Below are 12331 nucleotides of genomic sequence, written 5' to 3'. Positions count from 1 at the left end.
ATACATCAGGAGACTTAGTTACGGTTGCGGTCCCAGTGTTTGCTTATCCCACAATACAAAGTAGGCAGAGGTGATATTTAACGATTAGAAAACACCGAGGTGTGATCGTGTGCTCTGGGCACTAGGCTGCAGAATAACACGTCTCCCCTTTTCCTTTGATCTCAGTCTTGCAATTTGAAAGCCAGAGGAATGATAAATGGCCATGAAACGAAGACAACGATTCTTTTTGTTTGTCCAACAGGAAGATGGTCAAATTGATCAGTCATCACGGTATAATGATCTGAAATAAATACCAGCCTCTTTGATGTGGTGTAGGATGCCAGCATCACGGAAAGAAATCATTCTTCCGAGTTTCGCATCATTGAGTGATTATGTATGTTTATGAATGGGCTTCCTTAATTGCTAACTGGTCATTTGGCATCCTGAAATGAGTGTGCGCAAACCGTGATCCCTCACCCTGCACAAGAAACAGAAGATTGAACTGAGAGGGATGAATGGGAAAGGAGCCCTCCAAATGAGAAATAATTGGAGCAGAGAGCAGGTGATGGGGAACAGGCACAGAAATTATTCTACCTTCCCTCAAAGAAATGACATTGATTCATCTGAGTGAAGCCACAGCCAAGGGTCTCTGACAGGTGTGTATTTGTTTTTCGAAAACACCAAGCAAAGACTATAGCCTAGGGGATGTTTCCATTTATAACAAGGATAAAACCTGAAAGGGCTTAACCATGCTCATCTTGTGGAAACAGTAAAAGGAAAATATGGGGCCACCTGAGCTGATAGGTGAAGGGTATTTGAAAAGGTCAGAAAATATGAAAGAGATGTTTGGAAAAAAAAAGAATGTATTAGAAGGATATAGATACTAGAGCTAGTAAATGTTGTGTTGCAGAACTGTCATTTTATTACTAATGGTGCTACCCTGGAAAATTAATTAACTTTCAGAAATCATTTTCTTCCTCATTGTCAAAAGTTTCACGAAGTGTCATTTTGTGATAACTAAAACAGTTTATGAAAGGGGCACTTTCTAGCAAAAAGCACTAAGTTGATGTTAGGTCCTACCTTTGCTTACTGTGTTTTAGCTGGAAATGACATAAAGATTTTAGTGTCAACATTTTACCAAACCTTGAAGTCCAATTGGTAATGCGTATTTATTCATAAACACTTTACTGGGGAATCTCTCCTTCTTCAAAACGTAACCCTTGTTTGTGACTCATGTTTGTTTGTTTGTTTTCCTTGTATTTTAGATATAGAAAACTTCAATGATGATGACCATTTTAGACTTTTGCCAGTTCTATATACACACTCTTCTTACACCCCCACCCCGAGTCCCATCCTGTTCTCACGCATAATTGAACACTTTCAAATTTGAATACTTTACAGGTAATTCATGTCCAAACTAAAATTACATTTTCCCAACCATTACCATTTTCTTCCATAATAGTCTTTATTTATTTATATAGTTATCCTTTGATTAATAAACTCAAAATAATTTGACAAGCACTCACTGTGTGCCAAGAACTGAACAAGGCACCCAACCAGGTACATTTCCTATCTTCATCAAGATTACTATTTAGAGGACAATATGAACAAATTAATACTGAAATCACCATAAAAGAAAGACTGTGTTAAGATCTAGGAAATAAAGTTACAAAGAACCAAGGAGACATCTGATAGGGAGAATCCCTCCTGTGGTTATCAAGTGTGACGTCCTTGAGTAGAGGATATATGACTTGTAACTCATCATGTGTGATGATGACATTACCCCAGGCAGAAGGCTCAGCTTGTGCAAAGATTCTATAAGCAGTAATATGGCATATTAACCTCTCTTAAGACCCATTTTCCTCCTCAACCTCAGGTAAGATTTTGGCAGGGCCACTTAACCACTTCTTCTCCCTTATCTCCTACGTCCTGTTAACAAGATGTGTATAATGTGCCTAAGATGAGCCTCTGAGACTCCCTGCTACTTTCCATCCATCTTGCTATTTCCTCAAACGCTTGCCCCATATATAGTCTTAGCTGGGCTCATTCCCCTCAGCCACCCCACCCCACTGTCTTCATGCAATTGACCAAAGAGTGGAGTCATTCTCAGAAAGAAAGGAAAGAAAAGAAAAGAAAGGGAGAAAGAACCGGTTAATACCCACATTTTGCTGCTTCAGACAAAAATCTCCGTGTCTTTCAAGTTAAAATTGTACATTCTACACAAAAACATGGACCATTTCACAATCCTGCCTATATCTTCTAGCAAAAGAACTAAATAAATGTTCATTAGATGAACGAATAAATTATCTCCAACTACTTCTTGTCCCTCTTCCTTTCCGGTACTATTGCCAATGGTTCCCAAACTATGCAGTGCTTCAGAATATGCCTGAGAAATGCCTTAATATTCAGATACGCAAGCCCTTTATCTTCAAATTGTATGTATAAAATCAGATTAAGGTGGAGAGCACAAATGTTTGACAAGGAGATTCTCTGTTGGAAAACTAAAATTTGGGACCTTGTGCCACTATGTGGGTTAACGAGCTCTCACATTCTGAATGAGAATTTGACCTTTGGTCTACTTTCTCTGCTCCCCTAGCAATTCAATAAAGGCAGATTATTGTGTGTGTGTTTTAATTGGCATTGCTTTTGGTGACAAAGACACAAACAAACCCAAAAAGCAAACAACACCTGATTATTAAATTGTCTGGACTGGGATATCTATGTGTGAATGATAAAAATTGGATATGGAGCCATAGCTTTGAAATTTCATAAGGAGGGGACTCTAACTCCTATGTCCCATGTGGAGACCCTAGAGATCCTCTGACGGGGTTAATAGATACTGGCTCATGTTGGAAATGAGGTTTCTAAACTAGTGTAGGAAAAGAAAATTGGCCATGCCATAATACGTCTCTTTGGAATGTGGATTATTTTAGGCTGATTATTTTTAAGCAACAGAAAAATTAGGAAGTTTTTCTTTTTACCTCCCCCTTAAATCTCTAAAAGAATTTAGATAGGGAGGCTGTACCAGGAAGGGAGCTATTACCAAAGATAACTTTTCTTTTTACATCAGAAAGATTTATCAGCATGGCATGAAAACATCTGTTTGCCTAACATTTTCTCAGACCTTATTACTCGGTCTTTCTTCCCTGTGAAGCTCCAGGCCCTTATCCCTTCCTTTCTCATTAGCTCAGGGCAGCATGCAAATTTCCATTGCCTGACTTCCTGTGGGCCTCACATTCTTATGCAGTCCCTTTAGGTACGGAATTAAATTTGTTTTTTCTTCTGTTCATCTGTCTTTTGTGAACTTGATTTTTAGGCCAAAAACCTAGAAGGGTAGAAGAAAAATTTTTCCTCCCCTACACTAGGCTGGATGGATCACAGACCTGCAAGATGTAAGATTTCTTCCATTACCTGAGGTTTTACCTGGTGGAGGTAAGGGAAGCTGGGAAACAATACCCTCTGGTTAACTACATTAACAGGTATATGCACATCTGCAAGGTCATCCTGAATGGCTGGTGTGCTGTGCTTTCTGACCTAAATCCTTCTGAGTAGCTGGGATACGGAATGGCATATGATAGTCTTGTAGATCTTGTTGTTCACTTGAAGCTAAGAACAAGAGCCCCTGGTGGGTATTGTCCCTGACACGAATAGGTATGTGTTCTCAAACTGTATAATTTCCTGCCTTCATATCTTTGCACACAGTGTCTCTTCCTCTTGAAAATATATCCACCCACCCTTCTCTACCAGATAAACTATAACACATCCTCTAAGGCTCATCTTAAATGTTTCTTTAACATTTTAGTTCTTCCTCAAGGAAAAATAATGTATTGCCTCCTTGGTGCTCACAAAGCGCCACGTCTACTCTTACTTTAGTACTTGCTCTGCGAGTGTCAGTCATCCTTGAAGCGTCTCTCCTCTCGGGGGTGGGGGCACAGTGTGTCTATCCATTTTGCATATCCAATACCTTGCACAATTCTTGGGATGGCAAAAAAATGATCAGCTGCTTGTAAAACTCCATCAAGTTACAGGGATGGAGCCGGATATCTTGGGATCAAGTGTAAAGTACACTGCTTCTTCAAGATGTAGGCCATTGCTACTTCCTTAAGGGATTATTTTCCTAAAATGTTGCATGTACCTTCACCCCTAGGATGTAGTCTCTGTCTTTTAGTGATTTGCATTACTTTCAACTGGTGTGTGATTGCATTATTATGATGACTGTACTTAAATAAATTATCATGTGCCTAATTTTGTCCCCACAGAATCTCACACCCTTGACAGGTGATGCCATATCTTAAATCTTTCTGTAGCTTAAAACAACAAAGTTAAGAAGTAAATGCAAAGAAACATACAATTAAAAAAAACTGTTAAAATATGTAAAAATGTAACTTTTAGTGATTTAGATGGTTGTCGAATGAGAATCTGCTTATGTAAGTTGTTAACATGGGTCTGATTTTGCTAACTTAAAGAAACACATTTGGCTTTGCTCTATAATTATTGCTTCCATTTAAGTAGCAGTTGGTAGTTCACAAGCCACTTTTCTATATATTATGTCACCCAATCCTGATGACACTATTATTTCATAAATATGGAGAAGGTATTGAATAAAGGAGAGTGTTGATTTAGAGCCACGCAAAACTGTATTCAACTGTTACTCCCTCACTTGGACCAGGCATGGAAATTCTCTCATGTAGTTTGGTGTGTAAAATGAAGATACTGAAAACAGCTGTTATTGATGAAATTATGAAGTTCTGTCAGTGATTATTTTCTTTTGGAAACTAAAGAAAAATGTATTTCAACCTAGTTACAATTACTTGGATGAAAAAATAAAATTACTGCTGATCAGAAGAGTGTTTATGTTCTTAGTGTTAAACAATGTCATTATTCTGTAAAGCATCAAGTGGTTTTAACAAATAGGAATTAGATTCCTACTTCTATTACACAAATTTTAGGAGATCCTACGTAGATGATATGACATAATTTTGTGAGGTAACAACATTGGAAGAGAAGTCGTAAGAAAGAGAAGGATTAGAATTCACACTGTAAGACCCAGCTCCAGGTACTGGAAAGAACTGTGAGCTGTGATGATACTTTGAGCTACGACTTGACTCCCAGACTTTCCCTTGTAACTCAGCCAAAAATGGAGGCTTAGTACTCACTCATAGTACTCCCTTCACATAAAAATCTAAATTTGCTTAGAAAATTAGAGTATTACGTCTAAAGTCTAAGAATGAGAGACGAGGTGGCCTGTATGGTAGATCCCACTTCTAAGTCTTATGTCTGATTCACCACAAATAGAAGAGAAAAAAAAAAGATTGCCTTAATTTCAGAGTCTAGTGTGAATCATACATAATGAGAAAGAACATTTAATTTGATTGGTTCATGTGGGTAGGCAGTGAGAAATTGTAATGCCTGTCTCCCTTACCACTCTGCCCCTGAAGAATCTGTAATTTAGGAAAATAGGTAGATAAGCAGGTAGGCAGGTAATTAGCTAGCTAGTTAGCTACCTTGCTAGGAATATAGGTGGTTAGAAACTGGACAGGTGGATGAGGACAGAGATATTAATTTTCCTACCTCAAGTTATTTGTGTAATAGTAACCCCACCCCACTTACTTGCATACACACCACACAACTTTATTTTTCTCACTGTGTTTCCATTACTGCTGTCCCCGACCCCTTGCCCCAATGTTTCCTACTTTATTGCATGTGTCATTGCTCTAGGTCTGTCTATTTATAAATTTAAATAGAATTCCATATCAATTTGTCTTTTAACATTTTAATAAATATTATGGGATGGGTTGGAGGGAGATGATTTAAGCATGTATTCAGTCCACATGTTGAAACAACTATCCTAGTTCCATAATCAATACATTTATAATTAATGTATAAAAAGTAACATCCTCCACTTATTACCCGTTGCATATTTCTCTGTAGATATTACAGGTTTATTTCCATTGTTTAGTTTGCCATTTGTGGTTTAATGAAATATTTCCAATTTCCCCCTGAGGTTCCACAAAAATGTGGAAAGTAAATTTTCCTGGTAGCCCTCTGGCTGAGAAGCGCACAGTAGAGTTCATAAATATTGATCTAATCAATTATCAGTTTACTATTGTCATTTTGATTTTGATAGCTAGTTGTTTCAGATCTGAGAGAGTCTCAGGTTTACAGTTTGAATAAATGCATTAAATAAATGTGTCAGCTGTTCCTCCAGCTCCTTAGTGTTTTCCAAAACAACACACAAAAAAACGTATGTTTCACAAAATGAAACAGTGGCAATGTTAATGACTGTGTTATCTATTGCTTGCACTGATTGGGGCTCTTCTTTTTCCCTTTGTAATTTCAAAGTACTTTGTGTCAATGAAGTACATTGAAAAGGCCATTGAAATTCTCCTTGACAGAGACCTGGAAAGGAGGTGTTAGTTTTACCTCTTCACTGGAATTCAAACCAACAATTTACCTGCCTCACGATGGCTCATGGTTTTGGAAAAGGGTGCCTAGTTTTTACACAGTCTTGTATATGCACAAAGTAGAATAAAGTAGCCACTTTTTAAATATTTGAAACAAGTATGAAAGGAAAGAAAAAAACCAAAAAAAAACAAAAACACGTTTTGATATGCTTCTGAACCCAGATACACTGACAGCAAAATTACTATCAATGTCACTTCATTCATTAAAGACGTTGGGTTCTCTGACATTTCTCAAGACCAGAGTCTTAAAATGTTTCATAGAATTCTATGCAATGGATAGAAGTCTGCATGCATAAATATTTCCTTACTATGTGTCATGCGGGAGACCCTGCTCGCTGCGCCATTTGTCGTGCGCGGAGGCCTTCTCGCCGCGCCATCTTTCAGGCGGGCCGGCCTGCGGGGTCTCTGCTCCCGCTCCCCACACAAGAACGCAGGACATGGTGAGGCCGAAAAGGAACACCCACGGAGCCATAGGTAGGGGAGCCATACCACCACGGTCTCACTGGAGGCTGGGTTCACCGGACGTGTGACCTGCCGTCCGCTTTTCCGCCAACCGATCGACCGAGGACTCTCCTCCACTCTCTCCTCTGTTCCTCTCTCTCGGCTCTCCTCTTCCGCTCTACTCGGCCCTCCGTAGTTGCTGGTTATACCAGCGGCCAATTGGCCAACCGGCCACAGCCGACGGCCAATCTGCCACAGCCGACGGCCATTCACCACCCGAGCCAGCACCCCTTCACCTGAGGCCGAGAGCCTGTAAACTACTCTCCGGGGCTCTGTCCCCACACTATTGTAAGGTTTAACTCAGTCCCAATTTTGCTATTGAAAGATTTCAATAAAATCTATACTTGATATTTGTTGTACATGGACAGTGTTTTGGTTTGGTTGATTTTTTAAAATTATTTTCATAGCTGTTATTGTTTGTTTGTTTTCTCTTGGATAAATACCTGTGAATGTAAGTACTGGGAAAAAATAATGCACATTTAAAATTTCTACAAATGGTGGCAAATTTTGGTCTAAATTTCACTGGGTCAATTTACATTTCCACTAAGAATTTATAAGACAATACTTTGCCCCACACTGTTGCCACTGCTGGATAGTAGTCAAAGGTGCATTTCCTCTTTTAAAAATTTTCTTGATTGCGTCTATAGTAAACAATATCATATTAAAATGTTAGGGGGGTAGGTCTCATGTTAAGTGTTCTTATAACACTTAAATGTTTAAAATTTTGAAAAGAAAAAAACTAGAACAATGTTGTTATAATATTCATTTATTTAATTACTATCGAAGTTGCACCTCTCAAATGTGTATGGTCTTTTGTATTTCCTTGCCACTGAATAGACTGTTTATATAATGTTTTCCATTTTTATTGGTATGTTGATTTTTTTTTCTTTTGATTTTTTATTTGTCCTTGAATATTATATTAGCTGGTAAGCCAAGGTTATGTATAGTTAAAATACTCCCAGGGAAGTGAATCTCCTGTACACTGACATTTGCTAGCCGCCCATTTCCCATACAATAAACTCTAGTCTCTTCCATCTTCCATTCAAGCCCCTCCAAGATCTGACTTTTTTGTTGTTGTTGTTGTTGTTTCAGCTTTCTCTTTTGCTTACTTCCTTACTGAATCTTCTGATGTTTCTAAACTTAGTTTTAGATTATACCTGGCATGAACCTAGGATTACATTGGTTTGTGCAAGAAATACTTGCTGCTTTAATCAACTTATACTGGTCATCCTCTACTCAAGTCCCAGCAAACATTCTCCCATAGCTAGTACCCAGCTCCCAGAGTGTGCCCACGTCTGCAATTATTTCCCTTCTTCTAAAGCCTCTAGGGATTTTAGCACAGTGCCTGGAAGAAATCATTTGTTCTGCTATAAATTATTCTGAGCCACATGTAAAAGAAGTGTAATAACATGAATGTGTTTCTCAGACAGGAAAGGTTAAAAGCCGTTCCCGTCCTTGATGGGAACAAACGATGGTGAGTTTTCAAAGTCATACCTTTAAAGAAAAGTCAATATGAAGTATTTAGCACAGTGCGTGGCAAAATGTATTGTCACAACACATGTTAAACAGCATCATTTTTGTTAACTGTGAATCGTTACTATTATAGTTTTTGATACTTTGGATTATTTTACTATGTATTTTTACTTCTGTCCCTAGTCTCATGTTGGTGAAGTCTACTTCCCTCTCAAACAATGTGGCCTTGGCTCTGACTGGGTTTGGCCAATAGGATGCTAGCAAAAGTGATGCAAGCAGAGCCCTCAGAAGTGCTTGCGCAGTTCCACGTGGCTTTTGCACATCAGTGACTCACTGTGAAAAAAGTATGCCTTGGGCATCTGCTGTTCCGGGCTTCTGGGCCCCCAGAACAAATGCTGGTGGAGGAGCTCTGAACCAAATCCAGAGCCTAAAGCATGCTCGATTTCATCTGCATTCTGAAACAAATCCACCCAGCTGAGCTCCAGATAGGCTTAGCCAAATCACAGTTGACCTGTACCTCCCTGAGTGTAAGAACAAATGCTTATTGTTGTTAGCCACTGAGTTCCGGATCATTTGTTATGTCAATCGTGCATTAGCTACCAGGTGTGCCACTGATGTCCAGCAGTATCTATCGTAATAGACTGTCAAGAGCTTACTATAGCTTGTCTTGCTTGACTGTCCCATAATTGTGGCATGTTTTATTATCCTCAGATATAGAAATTTTAAACTTTAGTAGTTACCAGAGAGTAAGGGGGCAGGGGGGGTGGTAGATGAGGGTAAAAGGGATCAAATATATGGTGATGATAGAAGAACTGCCTCTGGGTGGTGAACACACAACATGATATATAGATGATGTATTACAGAATTGTACACTTGAAATCGATATAACTTTACTAACAATTGTCAACCCAATACACTTTAATTAAAAAAAAAAAAAAAAAAAAAACAAAAAGAAAGTTTAAGTAGCATGCTCAAATACAAAAATGATAAGAGAGAAACCTAAAATTGGAACTAAGGTTTTCTGAAATTCAGTATCCATTCTCTTAATGACCATACAATGCAGCCTCTCTAAATGTCCAATTTGACTTCTCAAGAAAATAACATTAGGTGTTTTAAGGGGTTTGCAAACAGGTCTGATATCCTCCCTGTGTGAAGGGGATTCTGATCTAATTTGACACTAAGAATATGGGCAAAGCAGTAACCACCCTCCCATCCCTGCCACTCCTAAGAATCACTCAGTGGTGATCCTGGAGAGAGGGAAACGGGGGTCTAGCCTGGACATTCTGAAGTAAAGACTCCAGAGGTAGAGACCATGGTTCTTCATTTGGAATATGCTCTCCAGGTACCCTTGATAGAGCCAGACTTGCATCGTTCTGAGGACTCTTAGGCTAGGAATGGTAATTTTTCTTAAGAGAATGTCTGTTTACATTTTCTTTCCTAAAGGTCATGTTATTAATATTTGAATCTCCATTTTACTTGGAGACAAGGTCATACCCAGTCTCCTGAGCTAAAAGATACACATCAAGAGAAACTCCACATTCCTCAACTTGACTCCCTTAGAGGTACGGCATCACGAAAAGATTCTGAAAAGCTCAGGACCTTAGGAGCCAAAAGACTCGAGTTCCAATCCCAGTTTGGTTTTACTAACTGTGTGAACTGTGCATGTGCCACTTATATTTACTTTTTTTTCTTTAATTTAAAAAGAGAATAATACAGTATAATAGTCCTTATTGAGTAGGGTTGTTGGGAGGATTCACTGAGATAACAAGTTCTAGAAGATCCTGTCCGATGCTCCAACTTCATAAGTGCTCAGTAAACACCAGGGACTGTGTTCCCTTCTCATGCAAATCAAGCTGTATAGAAAGTTTGTGACATAACACACAGGTACACACACAAATGCTCAATTATTAAGAGTTCTATTAGCAGGGGATGCTGGGCAAGCACTTCTCCCCAACACCAATCCAGGAGGCAGCGTCTATGTAAACATAGGATCACGCTTCAGGATAACATAATAACAGCCTTTATACCTTGTATTTGGTTCAGAAGAGAAACTAGGCTCCTAAGTGGCTCTGATCCCAGGGCCTTGCCAGAATCCCAAATTTGCAAAACATGAAATTAACTCCAGGTGGCGAATCTGATCTGGAATTTCCCATTCTTTATTTCCTAACTTCATTTAAATATATGATAATGGAACAAGACCATGCCCGTTCATTTACATATTGTCTATGCCTGTGCCTAATTTAGAGGAATGTACTTTTTGATATTTAAACTAGTTTTAGTTATTTTTTTTTGATAAATTCAAACGATAAATATGTTGGGCATTAAACAAACAAAAAGATAATTGTGTACAAATAAATATGTCCCTCCATCTCAATTTACCTTCTTATTTTCCAGATAGGAAAAGCAAATTATCAGCTCTATACTCATACTGGGACATTGAAGCTTAAAGATGTAAGTGATATGCCCAGATAACTACCGGAAGCAGAGTTAAGAATAACACAGGGCACATTCCATGAAAAGGAATTAAATCTTTGGGGGAAATTGTGTTCTTTTGGAAATTACCACAAATATCAAGGCACAGAAATTCAACATCTCATTTATTTTCTAAGTTATCACCACACCCCTCAGTTCCTAGGACACTATTCAATTAGATTATTCCCAGCAGAGTAGATAATACTTTTTTTTTTTTTTTTTTTTTTTTTAACTTTGGTTTCCATGAGTCCAAACTGTTGCAAAGCCCTTTGAGATGCAGCCTTAGGCCACTTTGTTATAAAGTAGAGCATCTCATGACACCATACACGAGAACCCACCGACCTCGGTGCACGAACACAGAACCCAGTTGCCCAGTTCCTGCTCCTTTTCCATTTTTTTTTCTTTCATTCATTTTTTTTCTTTCTTCATCCCTCCCCTTTTCCTTTCTTTTAAGTGGGTGTGGGTCTCTCTAGGCCCCTGGACATGTTGGGGGGGGGGAGAGAGGGGGAAGAGGGAAGAAAAGGACAAGTTTACATGGCGAAAGGTATGTGAGTCCCTAAAGAAATACTTTTCCATCACCATAAAGATTATTTGGCAAAAAAAAAATAAACGTTGCAATAAAGGTCTTATGCACTCTTCTATTTGGTATCTAAATATTCTTTTAGCAAACAAATAACCTTAAATAAGTGATTTAAGCAAGGAAGAGCTCTCTTCTTTGCAGAATTAGAACAACAGAATGGCAACACATTATCTAGTTTAGGAAAAGGGAAGTCTGCTTGGGGCAAGGACTTGGCTTTGGCTGGGGACATGATGTGTGGAAGTATCTGACACTTAAAATTTGCCTTTTTTTTTTATTAAATCTTGGTCCTGATTTTCTTTTGTCTTTCTTAAAAATTACTCACTGACACCACTACTGAGATCTGGATTCCTCACTAGTAAAAGAAAAGGGCTCATTTGGTGATGTCTCAGATCATAAGCTCAGTCTACCCTAAGCCACGTTCTTGGAAAAAGAGGCCCAGGGCTATATGACATTGAAGACACAAAAGACTTAAAAATCTCCTATAGAATTATTTTTGCTTTGATACACCAGGGCTTCAGTTCTGGCTCCACAATATTTCTATTTCTTAATAAATCCATAAAATCATATTCAATATTCACATTTTTTTGCATGCATACTGTTCTGTGTCCTTCATTTGTCTCTGCACCTAATTTGATGGCAAATTAAAGCAATGGATATAGAGAGAATCATCCTCCAGCCATTGCATTAATTGATGTCTGGAAGTAAGGTAATGCTATCTAATGAGACTGAATCAAATAATCAGTGAAAAGACTGATTTTTCAAATACATTTAACTAAGCATTTGAGCTGCCTTGAAAATTGGCATAATTATACAGTCGGAACCTCTAAGATATGGTAATTCTTGGTTCAGATATTTCATTTCA

The sequence above is a fragment of the Rhinolophus sinicus genome, chromosome 8, assembly GCF_057876585.1.
Source record: "Rhinolophus sinicus isolate RSI-liver-muscle chromosome 8, RSI-T2T, whole genome shotgun sequence".
Classification (NCBI taxonomy): Eukaryota; Metazoa; Chordata; class Mammalia; order Chiroptera; family Rhinolophidae; genus Rhinolophus; species Rhinolophus sinicus.
Note: the sequence above shows the minus strand (reverse complement) of the source record.